Below are 22,113 nucleotides of genomic sequence, written 5' to 3' on the forward strand. Positions count from 1 at the left end.
TAAAGCTCAATTGCTGGATTCTCACATCGAGAATACCGAGGTAGCCATTATGGTTGTGTCATATTCAACTCAACACTGTCGAGGTTTTGTGGAGGCCGTTCGTTGCGTTCGCTATGTTTGTGATCTGGGTGATCATTGTGTTCGAGATTGCTGTGGATCATGTAGTGTAGCAGTCGAATTTTTCGAGCGTTCGTGGTTGTCGTCTTGATCGAGGGATCTTGAAGATGAGTCTTCAAAGGTATGTTAATTCTATCCCTTGATCTGTAGAAAAACATGTTGTAATTTCGGTTTTGCACATAGCCTGTTGTTTCTGTTTGTGACTGTAATTATGTATGTTCGAATACGATTGAAATTTGGAATGATCCTTTCACTGCTCATGGAAATCCTCATGTCCGATTTCCTTAAATTGGTATCAGAGTCAGGTTGTTCTGATATTCCAAATTTCACTTTTATTTTGAACTTCTTTTACAGTCGTGGTGGGTTTTCTACATTGCATTTAATTGTTAAATGTGTTTGTGGATGGCATTGATGGATGTTTACGGGTTAATTGCCTCTATTTCAAGCTCTCTTTAAATTACAAAGTGTTAATTTGTAAGAGCCCTTGTGTTTTTGGGCATAATTAACATGCTATCGATTATGTAATTCAAAGTGTTTGAGTTAGTCGAGTAGTTCGTGACGAAGTTTCGAGCATGGAGATGCAGTTCTCAGCGAAGAAGAAAACCAAGAGTTGGTCATGTCGTGTAGCCTCAGGTAAACAATTTTTTGGATTTAACTAAACGATCGTGTGGATTTTCCTATACGATCGTGTAGTATTTACTAAACGATAATTTAGTTAATGCTAAACGATGGGGTAATTTGTTTACTCTATTGCATAGCGTTGGTTGCCCGATCACGGAGACGCTAGAGGTAGACGATCTTAGTGGGAGCATTTGATGTTCATCGTTTAGAAGAAGGCGTGAGCTAAACAATCCTGTAGTTAACATGCTCATCGCATAGTCACCGACTACACGATCACGCGGTATACGATACGAAGGCGCTCGCTCAGCGATCATTTAGACAATCTTGCTTCATCGCATCATAGTCGTTTAGACAATCGTATAAGGCTTGCATTGTGCGCGACGCGCTAGACGATCGAGTACCTCGTGCTTCTTTGCATAGTAAAAGGTACACGATCGTTACTAGACGATCGTTTAGCTTTGGAAGCGTAGGTAAATGATTGAGCAAAGAATTTTTTCTTTCATGTAGGTAATCGCGAGGTGTTTGGTGCACAATCAATGGAGATGCGTTGCTCCGCCCGAATGGTTCAAGACCCGGTTCACCTGTTTGAATCGGAGACTCCTTGTTTTTGTAATAATTAGCTTTAGTTTTGAGGATTTGAGACAATTTTACCCGGTTCCTCAACATTTGTTTATTATACATGTGATGTATGTAGTTTATATGGCAAAATTTTGACATATAGTTTCGAAACCCACAATCATTTATGCATCATGTATTATAAGTGTTATAATATTGCATGATGAAATTATATGAAAGCATGCGCATGCATCATGAAAATATAAGAGTTATATTTTGCATGTAGTGAGCATTATCATGCATCATCTTTATATTATAATCATCATAGTATAAGGGTGAATGGAAGCATGTTGTGCTTGATTCGTTGCTTGTTTGTATAAGAGTTATATAAAAAGGTAGCAATGAATGAAAAATGCATTGAGCATTACACTTAGGCTGTTTATAAACCTTATGAATGCCTTGTATGTGTTTAGCTATGCATTGTGGTTGACTTTGGTTGTTTCCAGTTATAAGTGTTATAAAGGAAATTAGAACTAAAATTGATAAGAAAGAGTTGCATGCGGACTTAGGATGAACTCATGTTTTAAAAGGGTTTTAAAATTGGATTGAAATAGACCTAAGTTCAAAGGTTCTAATGGGATTAGTAACCTAGTTTAATATTTTTTAAATCGATTTAATAGGATTAAATTGATTGACATAAAGGTTAAAATTGTATTAAATCTATCTATAAGGGACCTTTTGTCTAAGGCGGGTTCTATCTAGGCTGAGGTTCTTAAGCTGACGGAAATAGAACACCCCTACCTGGGAATCTACCTGGAAAGATGAATTAGATAGATTTTCTGCAAGCATATGACAATTGGTCAAAGACTCTGTTAAAGAGTTTAATGGACGATGATCAAAAGTTGTTTCAGCTATCCAAGGTAAAAGTTACTCTTGGGAAAACCTAAACAGTCACTTAGTTAAAATTCTTAGCCGTGTTTTTTCTAAGTAAGCTAAACCCTAGGTAATAAAATGCTCAATGGGAGGAAGAGATGTATCTGATATGTCATGATTCCACTCACGTTTCTCCCTGAATGTTCACACCGTGAGATTCATGCTTGGCCTCGTGGTGCCTTAGGAGCATCCCCCTTCGGATGGTGTTTGCATGAGTCAATATCAAGGTGGACAGAGAGAGTGTTTATAGTAAATGGGTGAAGGTTGTGTGTCAACACGTCCTACAGTCTCTGTCATTGATTCACACCGTGAGATCATTCTATACTCCCTCATGGCGCCTTAGGTGCATCCCTTTTTGGATAGGTTTTGTGCAGTTTGTCAAGATCAAAGTGAACTCTAGAAATGGATAGGATCGCTTTAGGTTTTTCCCCAATCGAATTGGCTACTTAAGGCAGATCTCTAGGGCCTAAAATGGGCGGGCTATTGATGCAGTATTTTACGTAGTGGAAATATGGATGATATGCGCTGATGGAATTACGTTGTGCACTCAAGTTTCCCCAGCGGAATTCAAGTGTAAATTCCTCTAAGTTTCCTGGTAAGTCCAGGGTCAAACACAGGGACTTTTGAAAATAGATTGCATTGGTAATTTTGATGAAAACTTTGCGGTTACCGAGTAAATAAATAAAGTGTTGGTTTGTTGTTTGCATTGATGAAAAATAAATAACAAATGCGGCGGAGTTTGAAAAGAGTTGGTAAACGGGAAATGCGATGAATATGCGGTGAACGGGTTGAGAAGGGTTTCATCTAACACTCCCTAGAATGTGTTCATGCTTGCAATCATGCAACATGCATACAATAGTAAACCACCTCTCGGTGCGAATACCACGGCTTCTAAGGCTAGAATGTATGCGATATATATGCAATAAGTCTATAGGGTTTACACATAAACCTCTATTCCTATTTATGCGATGATGAAATGACATCTACACAAATATGCGACCACAAATATCATACCTATTCCTAGGGTGCATGTGATACAGTGTTGACAAACAGAGCTTATCTCTAAGTCCCTATCTCTTGTTTATGCAAGCCTAATCTTGCTCTTTCGAGTCCAGATTCTAACCTAGCTCTCTCATTAGGTTCTTTCTTTAGACTTTCTCTCGAGTAATCCTAAAGGGTATTTTGCATAGCATAAAATAAGACAATCGCAAGCAATGAACTTCCTAGGTCATGTTAGCTTAGTTCTTCTCAACCCATTCAACTAGTTTAGCTACTCATGCGTATTAAGAGAGTGAGTAGATGTAGAAATAGAACTTCCATTGAATAGATATGAAGATGTACAAATAATAATGCAAGTATAATAAAGAGCCTGGTAGCAATTTCTTGCTGCCAGAGGTTTACACTATTTCTACTCGTGCTCTAAAGATATTCTCGCTCTTGCGAGAATCGGCCCACTCTCTGCTCTTATGCCCCAAGGTTCTCTCTCGAGTTTTCCTGAGCGATCTTCGACGCCACCACTCTTCTCTTGTTCCACCTTAAAATGGAAAGGAAATTATGAACAGAAGCAACTGGTTGTAAAAATAGTGAACCTCTTTTCTGAAGAATGCACTTGGTATTTATAGAGCATCCATGGTGAAAGGCGGCTTTTCTCTCCCGGTTGTACAGATGGGACAACTTTAATTCCTGATTGACGCACCGAATGTTCGTTATCGATAAAGCTAAATGTACTTTGTGACCATTATCGGCTGTCAAATTAATTTGGATTCGACTGTCATCAGCTTTATGTACCATCGCTCTTAATTGGCCTTTCACCCAAATGCGCTCACCATGTTGCGCTGATTAAGTTGCGGCATTCCTTCTTAGGCAAATGTTTACGAGAACGATCAACACAAAGCCTTGCAGTGAAGTTGCGCTCGACCAATGAATTCCTATGATCGCAATCTTTGTAATGCGTTGAAGCATGCGGATCTTTTCCTTATAGACCTCCGAATTGTCCCGCATTGTGAATCATTTGAAGCATTATCGGCCTTATCTCAAAAGTTGCATTCTCCTCAACCGTGGGTCTTGAAATTCTGGGCGAGAAGTTATAAAAATTTGGCGCCACATAGTTCCTCATTGGAATGTTGCGGTCGGCAGCAAGAAATGCAGGGTCTTTGTGCTGGCCAATTTTCCCTTTGATTCCCTTCGGGTGCCTCGTTATTATCTGCCATGTTAACTTTTCGCCTAACTTGGCCCTGATGTGCTCTTGTGCGAAAAATACACTTGATCTCTGGGTCAGCTTAGAATTTCTGGATCAACTCGTATACTCATAAACCATCAGACTGCTCTTCGCAATAAACAACCAGTACAAAGATATCTGTCTCGCAAGATACCACAAAATTATTCAACACTAACCGTTACCAATCCCCGGAAACGGCACCATAAACATGGTACGCTAAAGATTTATCTTACATCATGTGGACAAATATGAATGTGAATGTATGAATCATGCAAGCTGATGTTGCCATAAACTTTATGACATAGAAATGGAATGTAGATGGAATGTTATGTTGTGTTATCACTTATGCACACTACTTCTAAATATGCGTTGTTAATGATAGGCTTGTCGTATGCGATAGAGTAATGCGTGTCACAAGTTTCCTTGCGTTGAAACCAAGTATAATTCCAACGCAAGTTTCTCAAAATAATCCGAGGTTGAACACAGGGATTGTTTTCGTTATTGCATTACTTTTGTGATACATGCGACCGATTTTTACAATTAATAAAGAATTGGTTTATACAAGAATCTAAAGTGCGATGAAAATAAAGTTGTGTTGATAAAATAAAGTTGCGTTGAAAATAAAATCCTAAACTAAGATGATACAAGATACATGATACATGATACATGATAATGAGTTCGAGATTGACTGTGAAGTTATACAAAGGATCGTGGTATGCGATGGCAAGTCTTTATGGATGAATTAGAAATAGAAAGAATAAATAATAAAAACATCGCAAGTTGGTTAATTGCGTTAAAGATGCAACGATGGTTCTGGTTTCCCTTGGCATACACCTCTCGGTGATTGGCCACGTTCCCATATCTCTATGGTGAAACAGGGATGAACAGGATGAATGCAATGTTGCTTCCATCTCTGGAAGTACTTCTCGCTTTAGTTAACGCATTCTTCCAACTCTCTCTCGATAGGTGGAATAACATCTTCACTTCTACTCTCATAGGTGAAGATGCCGCCGAGCATGTTTTAGCTAAACTTAATTATTTCCTTAACAAAAAATAATTTACTCGCTTAATTCTTGCTATTTACCCAGGGAATTAGGAAAACATCATGGAGAAAATGGATTATGGATGAACGAAAATAGACAGAGAGATGTCAATGGAAATGATTATAACATTTAATACTAAGATTAAGCGTTTGATACATGGTGTGAATGAAAGATTAAGAAGATGAATACAAGTGATGAAATAGAGGTTTTGCTTGCCGGCGTGTGGTAGAAATGGAGAGGAGAGTTTCCCTCTCAAGCTTGCTCTTCTGGTAGAAATGACCTTCGTACAGAGCTTCTACGGCGAGGTTCGGAAGGATTTTTTGCTCGGAGACTCACCTCTCAGCTTTGTCTCTTGATTATCCCGGATCTACTCTGGAAATCGCTTCAGACCAGTCTCCCTCTCAGATCAGTATATACACGTCTCTATGTATTTAAGTATATCTTTAAGTGAATTTGCAGAAGCTATTTATAGGTGCAGCTTGGCTCTTTGACTTCGTGGTCCCCACTTTATGGTTATGGTAGTTTTTGAAATGGCGGAATGAATATTCTTTCTGTTACGCAATCAACCCGTCAGAAATGCACAACTGAATGCTGTACATCCGTCTAAATCGTCCGCAAATGCATTGCTCTTTACATCTTCGATCGATCACCGCATGCGGTGTTATTTTTTATTACCACATGTGGTTGAAACGTTGATTGTTAAGCTCTTGATCGATTGTCGCATGCGCCGTCATTGCGTTGATCATCTCTTCATTCTTGAATGATGGGCGTAATGCAACGTAGATGCGTTGTTTCTTTTATCTTTGAGCCATTAACACATGCGGTGACTGATTTCCTACAAAATAGAAATTGAAACATTTATTCTACCATTGCAATGGTATTAGTGGGTGTGTTGATGAAAATTTATAATTCTCGCATTTCTTAGCCAATTTCTATACTATTGACGCAACTTTTTTTCTTTTTGCCGCAATATCTAAATAAAATAGTATAAATAACTTGTATTTTTACAAGTTATCACACCCCCAAATTTAGATATATACTTGTCCTCAAGCATATCTTCTACTAAGGCAATATTATTCAGTTCTTATCCTAAATTTTGCGTCGATTGGTTGCTTCAAATGCTCCACCTAGGCAACATTACTTAACAATGCAATTTCTTTCTATCCTTGATAATTCATAAACATGCTCTACTTTATTCTTCTATACAACAAATCTCTACTAAAAAATTCCCTTCTAGTTTTAAAAAGAATGTTTACCTCTTCTTGCAAAAACAACTTGATGTGTCTTGAATGCGGTGGTCAGGTTGCGTTATTTTATTAGAGACTGTTGATCATGGTTACACCCTTTATTTTGGCTTGTTCCCACAGGTGTCATGCGAACATCCAACTACGGTTGTGTGCCAATCTCAACTTCAACTCTTGATTTTCGGCTAAGTATAGCTTTTGCTGGTCAGAGGAATTGTCTCTTATATTCTTTTATTTTAATCTCATTTTTTTTCTTTTTTCATATTGCATCATTCTTGGAAACCCACCTTCGTTTTGGCTTGCTCCCACGGGTGTCATGCGAACATCCAACTACAAGTAGGTTCCTTTCACAACTAACTCTTATCAGGTTAGGATTGTTTTGGAATTTCCCTTGCGCTGACATTGGAGTCTATATGAAAATTTTTATTTATTTATTATTATTATTATTATTTTTCCAATAAACGCATTTTTCTAGTGACTGCATCCACTTGATCGCATCTGCTCAGACCTTCCCCACCCCTAAATTTAGAGATGCACAAGGTCCTCATTGCGTTGTTTTGTACAGAATAGACAAACACTTAGTCAAAATTTTGAAAAGAAGGTTTGAGCAGAATTTTGAAGGATAAAAGGTGAAGCAGTGCTATTGCTACGACTTATCTAAGTGTTAGTAAGAAAATATAAAGTGTGGGAAATGTTACTAAGTGTATGCATATAAGTCATCATGGCAGCGCAATGAATAACAAAAAAGAAAAGATAAAGAAATCGCAATAATTGACAAAGGATGATAAAGAAGAGGCTAACGCATACTGAAAGAATTGTTACTCAATTGTATTAAAAATTAACCAAGTATACAAGGAATTACAAACAACGCAATACAAAATTTTTGCATGTACAAAGAATCAAGTAATAGCTTCTATACATAGAAAAATAATGAATTAAATTATCTTTTGTATTTGATTCAGACGGGTGCACGATTAAAAATTAACACCACGCTTCCATTAACGCAAATGCATCTTTGCAGAAGACGGGCAACAACGCATGTATCAACGCAACACACCCCTTAACTCAGTGCATTTCTAGAGGACGGGCGCACGATATTTCTACTGGCGCAACACTACCTCAACATAGTGCGTTTTCACTAAGGACGAACAAAAAATACATACGAGCGCAACAAACCCCTCAGCGCAATGCATTTAGGTTGGTTGAACGCAAAGTGTATCTTGTTATCACAAGATGCACCCATCATCGCAATGCATACCAATCTTTATTTTTCTTTTTAGTTCATCAAACACGCAAGTCGATAAGACTTTGCGGTGTTCATCGTTTTATTCAGTCATTAACAAAAATTTTAAGAACAACGCTACTAATGCATAAAATTAAAGAAATTAAACACAACATGGAAATACATAATTGAATTAAATTGAAAGAAAACACATGAAGCATTAAAGGCTAATTCTAATAAGAAGTAAATAATGCAATTTAGAAATCAGTAAATGAAAGTTGTAAAGAAAGCAATTAAACATAGATATAGGGATGTTGATTAAAAGAAGTTTTTCAGAGTTACCGCAAAAGCATCCCCGCAAGCGGTTAATCTCGCTTGCCTAAGTTGATGGTCTCCATGCGTCGATCCACGTCACCCCATAGTAGGGCTTAATTCGTTGACCATTGACTTTAAATGCGTCGTTCCCATCTCAGTTGTTAGCTCCACTGCGCCATGGGGAAAGATAATCTTGATGCGGAATGGCCCAAACCAACAGGACTTCAACTTCCCTGGAAACAATCGTAAACACGCGTTAAACAAAAGTACATGTTGATCCTCGAAGAATGTCCGGTTGTTTATGCGATCATCATGCCATTCTTGGTTCTCTCCTTATAGAGCTTGGCATTTTCGTACGCATTCATTCGCCACTCGACCAGCTGGTTCAATTGCAACTTTCAGACTTTCCCTGTGCTTGCTAGATCAAAGTTCAGCTTCTTGCTTGCCCACATTGCCTTGTGTTCCAACTCGAGAGGCAGATGACAAGCTTTTTCAAAGACCAATGCATAGGGGGACATGTAAATTGGAGTTTTGAAGGCAGTTCTATATGCCCACTGTGCTTCATCGAGCTTGGGTGACCAATCCTTCCTGGAGGTACTGACTACCTTCTCCAAGATAGTTTTGATCTTTCGGTTAGAAATTTCTGCCTGCCCATTGGTTTGTGGGTGGTATGCGGTTGAAACTCTGTGGCTAACATTAAACTTAGTCAACAGGTTAGTGATTATGCGGTTGATGAAATGTGAGCCCTTATCGCTGGTTAAGGCTCGGGGCGTCCCATATCGAGTAAAGATATTCTTCTTGAGAAATTTCTCCACCGTGGCCGCATCGTTCTTAGTACATGCCATGGCCTCAACCCACTTCGATACATAGTCAACCGCGACCAGGATGTATTGATGACCTTCTGAAGGCGGAAAAGGGCCCATGAAGTCGATTCCCCATACATCAAATAATTCGATTTCCAAGATTGAAGTCAAGGGCATTTCATTTCTTCTAAACATGTTCCCTGTTCTCTGGCATTTATCGCACTGCACAACATGGGCATGGGCGTCCTTGAATAGTGTTAGCCAAAAATAGCCACTCTATAGGACTTTTACGGTGGTCCACTGCCCCCCAAAATGTCCTCCATAAGGGGACTCATGACAAAGCTCCAAAATGTGTTTGGCCTCATGCTCAGGAACGCATCGACGCAAGATATTATTAGGTCCAAGTCGATACAAAAAGGGGTCATCTCAGAAATAAAACTTGACATCATGTCTCAACTTCTTCTTCTGCTGGTACTGTAGTCTTCAGGTATTTGGCCGTAAACTATGAAGTTTACAATGTCCACATACCATGGAACATTAATGCATACCGACATCAACAGTTCTTCAGGGAATCTTTCCTCAATGACTTTTTCTTTCTCCTAAACCTCGCAATTTTCTAACCTTGACAGATGGTCAGCGACTTGGTTCTCGGCGCCCTTCCGGTCCTTGATCTCTAGGTCAAATTCTTGCAGGAGTAGTACCCACCTTATCAGTCTTGGTTTCGCATCTTTCTTTGTCATAAGGTATTTGATTGCAGAATGATTAGTATACACCACAACATTTTTCCCAATCAAGTACTGTCGAAATTTCTCTAGCGCGAATACCACTGCGAGCATTTCTTTTTCTGTGGTTGTATAATTTTCCTACGCATCATTCAACGTTTTACTAGCATAATATATAGGATGCAAAACCTTATCTTTGTGCTGACTGAAGACTGTGCCCACTGCATATCCACTAACGTCACACATCAACGCAAAAGGTTGCATCCAATCCAGCTCAATCAAAATGGGTGCAGTGATGAGCGCATTTTTCAGCGTGTCAAATGCTTCGGTGCATGCATCATCAAAATCATATTCACGATCAGCTTTGAGAAGCGCACTTAGGGGCCTTGCGATTTGAGAAAAGTTGCGGATAAATCTTCGATAAAACCCCACATGTCCCAGAAAACTCTTAAGTGTTTTCACATTGACTGGTGGTGGTAACTTGGAAATTGCATTAATTTTTGCTTGATCAACTTCCAATCCTGCCTTTGATATTTTGTGACCTAGGACAATTCCTTTTTCAACCATAAAGTGGCATTTCTCCCAGTTTAGAACAAGATTAGTTTCCACGCATCTCTTTAAGAATTTTTCAAGATTTGATAAACATGAGTCATAAGTATTGCCAAAAACTGAAAAATCATCCATAAATACCTCGACTGACTCCTCCAAGAAATCTGAAAAATATTGCCATCATACATCGTTGGAAGGTACCTGGTGCATTACAGAGTCCAAACAGCATGTGACAGAATGCAAATGTGCTGAATGGGCACGTAAAGGTTGTTTTATCTTGATCCTCCAGCGCAATCGAAATTTGGTTGTACCTTGAGTAGCCGTCAAGAAAACAAAAGAACTCGTTCCTCACAAGTCGTTCCAACATTTGATCAATAAACGAGAATAGAAAGTGGTCCTTCTTAGTGGCCAGATTTAATCTGCGGTAATCCATACATATTCTCCACCCTGTAGTTTTCCTTGTGGGAATTAACTCATTCTTGCTATTGGTGACGACTGTCAGTCCCCCTTTCTTTGGAACACATTGCACTGAGCTCACCCAGCTGCGGTTAGATATAGGGTAAATGACACCTACATCAAGCCACTTCACTATCTCCTTCTTCACAACCTCCCTCATCGTAGGGTTCAATCGACGTTGCCTTTCTATAGATCCTGTTTTTCCTTCTTCCAAATGAATCTTGTGCATGCAATACGAGGGACTGATTCCTCGAATGTCTGCCAAGGCCCATCCCAAAGCCTTTGCATTGTTTTTTAGGATTTGAATCAGCGCTTCCTTCTTCTCTTTACTTAGTGAGGCAGATATAATAATTGGTAAAGTGTTATTGCCTCCTAAATAAGCATATTTGAGGTGCACTGGCAACGGCTTCAACTCTAACATGGGTGGTTCTTTTAAAGATAGCTTAATACGTTGCGTTGTTCGTTCAGATAACTTGAGTGTTTCAAAATCTGACTCAATTTGAATTGCGGTGCAATTTTCCTCCTACATTGCGTCGATCCCAAAAACCTCGTCCTCCGATTCTTCTAGGGGCACGTGCCAAGGTTCTTCCTACAATTCCTCAACATATTGACAATTTTCCATATCACTCGGGTATTTCAACGCATTGAGAACGTTGAACTTAACTTGCTGATCGTCGACCCTGATGGTAAGTTCTCCTATTTGTACATCAATCAGTGCTTGCCCTGTTGCAAGAAATGGGCGACCCAAGATGATAGGCACCTCAACATCAGCTTCATAGTCTAATATGATAAAATCAGCAAGGAAGATGAACTTATCTACTTGCATAAGTACATCCTCTATTTTGCCCTCGGGATGCGTTATTGATCTATCGGTCAACTGCAATGTAATTGTAGTTGGTCTTGTGTTGCCGATATTCAACTTTTTGAAGATTGACAAGGGCATTAGGTTTATACTCGCCCCCAAATCACACAGCACATTTCTGACCTTCTTTCCCTCTATTGAGCAAGGCAATGTGAAACTCCCAGGATCTTTCATTTTGGTGGGGATGTTGTTTTGAAACAATGCACTGCACTCATATGTTAATGCAACTGTTTCATTCTCCCCGATCTTCCTTTTGTTCGCAAGTATGTCCTTGAGGAATTTCACATTGCTCGGCATTTGTTCCAAAGCTTCTATTAAGGGAATGTTAATATGTAGTTGTCAGAGAACATCCAGGAACCTCTGAAATTGCTTACTACCATCTTTCTTCTTCAGCCTGCACGGGAAAGGTGGAGGATCCTGCCGTACTTCCTGTTCAATTCGCTGTTCACTGAGGTTCTATTCTTGCTATGTTTTAGCAATTGGAGGTTGCGTTGATTTTGAATTTAAGGCTTGTTGAGATTCATTTCTTGTAAATGTACTTTCTTCTGAACTGGTAATTCTATCGTTAATAGTTGATTGGTCATCGTTGACGGTTAAATCTACTGGTCTTGGTACAGGTGACACGAGAACCGTTGTTCTGCCACTTCTCAGTGTCACTGCTTGACATTGCTCTTTATCACGTGGCCCCGATGCTCTCGAACTGCTGGTCAGCATACCAAGTGTTTTATTCTTTAGTTCGATCGCAAGCTGTTCAATCTGCTCCTCCAAATTTCTAAGGGAGGAAGCTTGCGATTGCTTAATTGCCTCGCTCTTCTCAATATGTTTCAATAACGATTCCAAAAATGAGGTACTGCAAGGAAGCTTGCGATGACTATTCTGATGGTTATCTTGACTTCCCTAGTTGTGATTCCCGGCCCAACTGAAAGTTGGGTGATTCCGCCAACCAGGGTTATAAGTATTGTTGAATGGTTCATTGTAGATAGAGTATACGGATTGTTGATTCACAGACTTCCATTGAATGTCCCTCTCCACATTGAACGCAATTTATTGTGGCCACGTGTGTCAACGTATTAGCTTGTGCTGCACTTTGAGAGAGATGTCCTTGCTAAATAGCCATAGTCTAAAGGAGCAAGGTCATTGTGGTCATTTGGTCTACGAGGGTGTTCATTGCATCAGCTGGTACAATGACACCTTCTGCTCTTCTTTGCTCCACACCTCTTTCCTTATACCTGTTATCTAACCACTCATCTGTATTTCGCGAGATGTGATCTAAGATGATCTTCGCTTCCGTATATGTCTTGTCCATTAATCCTCCTACTGCAGAGGCATCAGCAACTGCTTGGGTTGATCGATCCAAGCCATTATAAATGTCTCCATCATAACGCAATCAGGAATCCCGATATGCGGACAGTTCTTCACTAATTGCCTGAATCGCACTCAGCGGTGCTCAAAGTTTCTTAACCCTTATGTTCGAAATTCAACACATCCCTCCGTCTCCTTGCATTGACGACTAGAGCGAAGAATTTATTCATAAATCTCTCGACCAACTGATCCCATGTGTTGATTTCATTTGGCTCTAGTGACTGAGCCCACCTCCTTGCTTCATCCCGTAGTGCATACGGGAAGAGATACAATCAAAGTCCTTTTGGAGTCATACCAGGTATGGAGAATGTGTTGCATATTTCCACAAAACGGGTCAAATGAACATACGAGTCTTCTCCTTGTAGATCTCTGAATTGTCCTGCATTGTGAATCATTTGAAGCATTATCGGCCTTATCTCAAAACTTACATTCTTCTCAACCGTGGGTCTTGAAATTCTAGGCGAGAAGTTATAAAAATTTAGCACCGTATAGTTCCTCATTAGAATGTTGTGGTCGGCAGCAAGAAATACAGGGTCTTGTGCTGGCCAATTCTCCCTTTGATTCCCTTCAGGTGCCTCGTTATTATCTGCCATGTTAACTCTTTGCCTAACTTGGCCTGATGTGCTCTTGCGCGAAGAATACACCAAATCTCTGGGTCAGCTTAGAATTTCTGGATCATCTTCAGTACTCATAAACCGTCAGACTGCTCTTCGCGATAAACAGCCAATACAAAGAGATCTGTCTTGCAAGATACCACAAAAGTATTCAACACTAACCGTTACCAATCCTCGGCAATGACGCCATAAACTTGGTACGCTAAAGATTTATCTTACAGCATGTGGACAAATATGAATGTGAATGAATGAATCATGCAAGCTCATGTTGCCATAAACTTGATGACATAGAAATGGAATGTAGATGGAATGTTATGTTGTGTTATCGCTTATGCACACTACTTCTAAATATGCGTTGTTAATGATAGGCTTGTAGTATGCGATAGAGTAATGTGTGTCACAAGTTTTCTTGTGCTGAAACCAAGTATAATTCCAACGCAAGTTTCTCAGAATAATCCGAGGTCCAACACAGCGATTGTTTTCAATAATGCGTTACTTTTGTGATACATGCGACCGGTTTTTACAATTAAAAAAGAATTGGTTTATACAAGAATCTAAAGTGCGATGAAAATAAAGTTGAGTTGATAAAATAAAGTTACGTTGAAAATAAAATCCTAAACTAAGATGATACAAGATCCAAGATACATGATACATGATACTGAGTTCGAGACTGGTTGTGAAGTTATATAAAGGATCGTGGTATGCGATGGCAAGTCTTTATGGATGAATTAGAAGTAGAAAGAATAAATAGTAAAAGCATCGCAAGTTGGTTAATTGCGTTAAAGATGCAACGAAGGTTCCGGTTTCCCTTGGCGTACACCTCTCGGTGATCGGCCACAATTCCCATATCTCTATGGAGAAACAGGGATGAACGTGATGAACACAAGGTTGCTTCCATCTCTAAAAGTACTTCTCGCTTTAGTTAATGAATTCTTCCAACCCTCTCTCGATAGGTAGAATAACATCTTCACTTCTGCTCTCATAGGTGAAGATGTCGTCGAGCATGCTTTAGCTAAACATAATTATTTCCTTAAAACAAATAATTTACTTGCTTAATTCTTGCTATTTACCAGGTGATTAGGAAAACATCATGGAGAAAATGGATTATGGATGAACGAAAATAGACAGAGAGATGTCAATGGAAATGATTATAACATTTAATACTAAGATTAAGCGTTCGATACATGGTGTGAATGAAAGATTAATAAGATGAATACAAGTGATGAAATAGAGATTAGAAACAAATACAGAAATGTGTCAACGTCTTGACACATATCCTGGATGGTGGTTTTGCTTGCCGGCGTGTGGTAGAAATGGAGAGGAGAGTTTCCCTCTCAAGCTTGCTCTTCTGGTAGAAATGACCTTCGTACAGAGCTTCTACGGCGAGGTTCGGAAGGATTCTTTGCTCGGAGACTCACCTCTCAGCTTTGTCTCTTGATTATCCCGGATCTACTCTAGAAATCGCTTCAGACCAGTCTCCCTCTCAGATCAGTATATACACGTCTCTATGTATTTAAGTATATCTTTAAGTGAATTTGCAGAAGCTATTTATAGGTGCAGCTTGGCTCTTTGACTTCGTGGTCCCCACTTTATGGTTATGGTAGTTTTTGAAATGGCGGAATGAATATTCTTTCTGTTACGCAATCAACCCGCTAGAAATGCACAACTGAAAGCTGTACATCCATCTGAATCCTCTGCAAATGCGTTGCTCTTTACATCTTCGATCGATCGCCGCATGCGGTGTTATTTTTTATTACCACATGTGGATGAAATTGCATTAATCACCAAGATCTTGATCGATTGTCACATGAACCGTCATTGCATTGATCATCTCTTCATTCCTGAATAATGGGCGCAATTCAACGTAGATGCATTGTTTCTTTTATCTTTGAGCCATTAACGCTTGCTAACAGGCGCAATGTGACGAAGATGTGTTGTTTAGTTGCTCGTTGAGCCTTGATCACAAGCGGTGACTTGGTTTTCTGCAAAACAAAGTAGAAATATCCTCTTCTATCATCTTGATGATTTTAGTGGGTGTAATTGCGATAATTTATATTTATTGTATTTCTGAGCTAATTTTCATACAATCGATGCATATTCCTTCACTTTTGGCCGCAATATCTGAATAAGGCAGCATAAATAACTTGTATTTCTACAAGTTATCACACCTCCAAATTTAGATATATGCTTGTCCTCAAGCATATCTTCTACTAAGGCAATAATGCTAAATTCCTCTCCTATATTTTTACGTCAATTGACTGCTCCGAATGTTACACTTAGGCACATTTCTTAATAACGCAATTTCCATCTAGCCTTGCTAATTCTAAACAAAGCCCTACTTTATTCTTCTATATAACAAAATTCTACTCAAATATGCTTTTCTAGTTTTTTTTTTTTTTTTTTTTTTTTAAATAGAATGTTTATCTCTTCTTTGTCAAAAAAACTTGATATGTCTTTATGCGGTGGTCAAACTTTGCATCACTTATTAGAGACTGTTGGACATGGTTACACCCTTCGTTTTGGTTTGTTCCCACGGGTGTCATGAGAACATCCAACTACGGCTGTATGCCAATTTCAACTTTAACTCATGATATTCAGAGGAGTTGTCTCTGGCATTCTTTTATATATATATATATATATATATTGCATTTTTCTCTTTTCATACTGCGTTGCTCTTGGAAACCTGCCTTCGTTTTGGCTTGCTCCTACGGTGTCATACGAACATCCAACTACGAGCAGGCTCCTTTCACAACTAAATTCTTATTAGGTTGGGATTGTTTTTGGGGTTTTCCCTTACGTTGACATTGGAGTTTTGTATAAAAAAAATTAAATAATTTTTTTTTAAGAAATATGAACGCATTTTCTTGAAGATCGCATATTCTTGATCTTATCTGCTTAGACCTTCCCCACCCCCAAATTTAAAGGTGAGCAAGGTCCTCATTGCGTTGTTTGGATGGACTAGACAAACACTTAGAATAAAAATTTCAAAAAGAAGGTTTGAGCAGAACTTTGAAGGATAAAAGGTAAAGTACTACTAAACTAGGAATTAACTAAGTGTTAGTCAGAATTTACCAAGTATGGAAAATATTTCTAAGTATAAACGTATTATCCATCATAGCAACGCAATGAATAACGCAAAAAATAAAAGGTCAGAACATCGCAAATATTGTCAAAGGATGATAAAGAGAAAGGCACAAGCAAAAAGGAGTGAATATGTACTCATTTGTATTGAATATTAACAAAGTATACAAATAATGAAAAATTAACGCAATACAAAATTTTTGCCTGTACAAAGAATCAAAGAATTTAATTAAATAATGAATTGAATAAAAAAAATATTGCAGAATGGCCACATAAAAAAATAGAATGTCAGGATTATTGCTGAGGAGCCGAAGGGTCTAGAGGAAGGTTTCGCGGTGATGCAAAAGAAGTCTCTTCAAAAAGCAAGTGTTGCCTGAGATGCGGGGGCACCATGGACCATGAAGGTATGCTGTGAGAAAATTAAAGTATTCATGGTTGCACTCCACAAGTTGTCTTTGGTGCCGATTGATCATATGAGTGTTGCGATGTATGTTGATCAACGCCTCCCTTGATGTGGCAACACTTCTCTGAATATTATCAACTTGCTCCATGACTGCATCAAACCGCTAGTCGAAGTAGGCTTGTTGTTGATTGAAAAGTTACTGCTGTTGCTAGAAATGTTGTTGTTGTTGGGTCAGAAGTGACCGCATTTCTGCTAACTCAGCAGCCAGGGAGGTTATGGAGGGTCTTGCCTGCGATGTCTCGCCAACATCGTTTTGGGGTTGGGCAGAGGTGCCTTCACCCAAATCGTGTGGGTCATTAACTTGCGGTGGTGGAATGAAAGGTTGTGGTGATGAGGTTAAGGGTGAAGTTAGGGCTGCTGGGTGAATAGCTGGAGAATTGAGAATGAGGAGAAGATTGGTAATGTTCATGGAGTGGAGAAGAAGGTTGTGCAGGTGGGCTTGGAGGGCTTGGAGGGCGAATTACCAAGGGCAAAGGGTCCAAAGGTTTTGCATCATGCATTGTTGACTCTTGGACCTTTTCTTTTCCCTTGTCTTCTCAGCGTGGTCTCTTAGGCTTTGGTCCTTGCGGTGCATTGAGGTCGATTGCAGGCCTTTTTAAGGGTAGCTCAGTGCAATGTGGGGAGTCTTCAAGGAGCAACCTTAAGATCTTTATGTTGATGAGGCCGTGCACTTCAAGCATAGGCTCTTCATCAACCTATTGACAGGCACAGACTTGAAACAGACCACGAAAAGAAGTACTGTCCTCGAATATGCCCCACTAGTGCTCTGAGTTGTCTTGCGATCAGTCACCCTACGTCAATCGGTATGCCGTGCGCAATGCAATATGCGGCCATGACTCGATCCCTTGATACAGTTTTGTCATGTGTGGTTGGGATCAGCCGCTTCTTGACCAAGTAGACCCAAAGCCTTCCCTCCAGAAGCAAAGACTTGGATGCCAGGGTGCGTATGCCCTTGAGTGAAACCGACCACTTCGTGCCCAATTGCGTTAATACTCTCAGTGCGTCCTCCATCTACTGCTTCGTGGGATCATCAATAATTTTGTTCCCTGGTGTATCCAGGTTATCCTTCATTTGGTATATCTCATTGATGTCCCTTGCGCTGAAGGACACCGTTTCTCCTTTGAAGGTCACCGCATCCCTGGTTCTGTGTAGATGCCCTCTGTAGAAGACTCTCACTACTTGCGGAGCAATAATGGCTGGGCATTGGCAAAATGTGTCCCAGCCATGTTCCACAATCACACTTGTGATGAGGTCAGGTAGTGGTGTTGGCGCATGATAGAAGCCCATCTCTATCAGCATGTCATCATTCTCTTTTCTCTTCAATGGACGCTTCCTTGCCGACGCGGGCTCGCTATTTTCTGTGATTGCTTTGCCCTTTTCTTTTGCCAATGCAAGGTGGGCTACTCGCCTTTGCTTCTTCTCCTGCTATCTGTGTTGTTCCTTCTTCTCACGTTCTACAAGTTCTTTACTCTTCTTCTTCTGTAAGCACTTTCTATTAGCTTCGCGCTTCTTCTCCTTCTCTTCTTCCAATCTCCTCTCCTCTTCTTCCTTCTTCTTTTTCTCTTCTTCTTCTTCTTCTCTTTCTTCCCTCTCGAACGTTCTTCTACAAACTGCTCAGAGGCCAGAAAAAGACGTTGTTCCACCTCGCGCCTCCTTATCCCTTCGAGCCTTGTGAGCTCATTATTACTGCACATTTCCTCATCTTGCAGTCTTTTTCTGCGATTTCCTTCTGCCATGATGAGTTTTGTGCGCTCCATTTTCTCCTATTTCTCCTCCTCTTCTTTTCTCCTTCATTCCTGTTCTTCTAATGCGATGATTAATCTTTGAGGGTCAAAATTAGACCCTTGCGGCAAACTCTCTCTGCGACGTCGCATCAGGGGGGTATCTTCTCCTTCTTCGCCTTCCTCCATTGCAACCATTTGCATTGTTTCAGGTTGCGTCGGTTCCATCAATTGTGTTGTTTCCCCCTATCTTCCCTTATAGAGGTTGATTCTCCATCCTTTTTCGGGCTCACAGCTCTCTACTTCTTTTCTTCTTCTTTTCATAGGTGCCTTTCTTCACGTCAACACATTCTTCTTTCTTCTTCCTCTTCTTCTTCTCTTCCCCATCTATGTCATCATCCTTCTTTTCTTTATTCTTTTTCTCCTTGCGATGATGAGAAGACTCCGCCTCTCCAGCCTTTCTCCTTTTACTTTTCTTTTTCTTCTTTTTCTCTTCAACTACTTCTGGTTGCGTTTCCACTGTAACCTCATCCATCGCAACTTCAGCCACCGCAATCTTCTCCACCACAACTTTGGAGGTTCCGTCATAGGTTTCTGCATTGGCAGTTACCTCAGGAATCTCTAAGGCTAGAGTGCCTCTTCCTATCTCTTCTTCGTTCACCACTACTTCTGGCACCACTACCTCTTCATTCACCACCACCGCCACCTCCTCCGTAGATAGTGGTTGGTTTACAACCTCTGCCTCGGGTAACCTCCCTCCTTGCTCCAGATTTCTCAGAATGTTACCAAACACCTCCGTATCATCACGTCTCTTCTTCTCACTCTCAGTTGAGATGACAAGAGTTGGAATTGGTGTGCTCTCAATGCTTTGCCCCCTCTTGAAATGAGAAGGTCTAATGGCTAAGAGGTTTCTCCAGGTTCTACCGACGATTCTGATAACTTGTAGAAATACAAGTTATTTATACTACCTTATCTAGATATTGCGGCCAAAAGATAGTGAATATGCGTCAATTGTATGAAAATTAGCTCAGAAATACAATAATTATAAATTATAGCAATTACACCCACTAACGTCTTTAAGATGGAAGAAAAGGAGATTTTACTCTGTTTTGCAGGAAACCGAGTCACCGCTTGCGCTCAAGCCTCAAGAAGAACTGATCAACGCATCTCTATCACATTGCGCCCATCAATCAACAATGAAGAGACGATTAACACAATGACGGTGCAATGCGAAAGTCGATCCAGAGCTGACTTTCAACCACATGCGGTAATAAAAAAAAAACTGCATGCAAACTCACGATCGAAAGATGCAGCTGAGCTACGCAAAAGCGGAGGATTGAGACACGTGTACAACTAACGGTTGTGCAGAATTGACAGTCTGATTGCATAACAGAAGGAATAATATCCCTCCATCTTTGGAATTTTCATAACAACAAGTGGAGACCACAAGGCCAGAGTCAAAGATCCTCACCTATAAATACCCCATAGATTTCAAAGAAAACTTATGCTACTGGATACGGGGCTAATTGCTGCTAAAGTGTTGAGAGAAAAGACTGAGCTGAGTGCTTAACTGAAGAAATCTAGGAAGAAGACGAGACAAGGTCGAGAGGTGAGTCTCAGTTTCATTCTGCCAAATACCCGCCGAGAAGCTCTGTGCTGAGAACCCTGCTACTGGTTAAGCAAGCCTGAGAGGGAAGCTCATCCATCCATTTGATCCATCCAATCCAACAAGCAGATCTCCACCCTAATCGGTGCCAAGATGTTGGTGCTTGTTTGTATCTGTTCTATCTCTTTTCATCATTGTATTTCACTTTCTTTATCCTTTCATTCACAAACCATGTATCAAACGCTTAACAGACATATTAAATTTCTCGATTGCTTTCATATTCCATTTTTTGTCTACTTTCGTTCCTTCGTTAATCACTTTCTCCATGATGTCTTCTTAATCCCCTGGTAGTTAATATGAATTTAAAGAGATAATTGCGTTTAGCTAAAGCATGCTAGACGGCATCTTCACCTATGAGAGCAGAAGTGAAGATGTCATTCTGATCTGTCGAGAGAAGGTTAGAAGAATGCGTTAACTAAAGTGAGTAGTACTTCCAGACATGGAAGCAACCTTGCGTTCATTACGTTCGTCTCTGATTCACCACAGACATGGGGAGCGCGGTCGATCACTGAGAGGTGTACACCAAGAGAAAAGCGAAACCGTACTTATAACTTCGACGCAATTAAGAACTTGCGCTATTTATATTAGTTATCTTTCTCTTTCTGTTCGTACATAAGACTTGTCACCGCATTTCATATTCTTTGCATAACCTTCACAGCCAGCCTGGACCCTAGAATCTTGTATCATGAAGCTTGTATCTTGTATCATCTAGCTTAGGTTTACTGTACTTATTTTATTATCGCATTTTACTGCTTTCCTTTACTTTACTGCAACTTTTATATACTTGTACAAACACTCCTTAAAGATTGAAAAACCTGGTCGCATATACCACAAGCATACCACAATAACCTAAAACAGTCCCTGTGTTTGACCTCGGAACACACCGAGAAACTTGCGGTGGAGTTACACTTGGTTCCAACGTAAGGAAACTTGTGACAACGCAAGGCATACTACAAGAACATTTGTAATTAATGCATATCTAGAAGTAGTATTGCATATTTGTATCAGCGCATTGTTAAATACATAAGATCAATTTTTGCGTTAACAAGTTTATGACACCGTTGTCAGGGATTGGTTAACGGTTTATTGTTTGAGTGTGGTTTTGGTATTTTGCAGGACAGATCTTATTGTACTAGCTGTTCAACACTGAGAGCAGCCTGACAGTTTATGAGTCCTGGTGTTGAACCAAAATTCGAAGCTGACCCTGAGATCGAGCGTACTTTTCGCGCAAGGGCACGTCAGAATCGAATTAGGCGAAAGAAGGCGACAAGCATGGCGGACAACAATGATAATGCGGTACCGGTAGAGAATCAAGGAGCTGTTCGACCAGCGCAGGATCCTGCTTTCCTGGTGTGAACCCCGAATCCTAATTTCTCTACTTGAGTATATTCCCTTTTGAGATCATTGTGATGAGTAGGTTAATGTTGAAACTAGTGTGAATGGTAGAGAAAAGAGTGAAAAATTATAAGAAAAGAGGAAATTTGGAATTTTGACTTTTGGGGAAAATTTGGAAAATTTGGCTAAGTATAGAATTTTGTGTGGGTGG

The sequence above is a fragment of the Benincasa hispida genome, chromosome 8 (assembly GCF_027475165.1).
Source record: "Benincasa hispida cultivar pf3 chromosome 8, pf3_genome.v1.1, whole genome shotgun sequence".
Classification (NCBI taxonomy): Eukaryota; Viridiplantae; Streptophyta; class Magnoliopsida; order Cucurbitales; family Cucurbitaceae; genus Benincasa; species Benincasa hispida.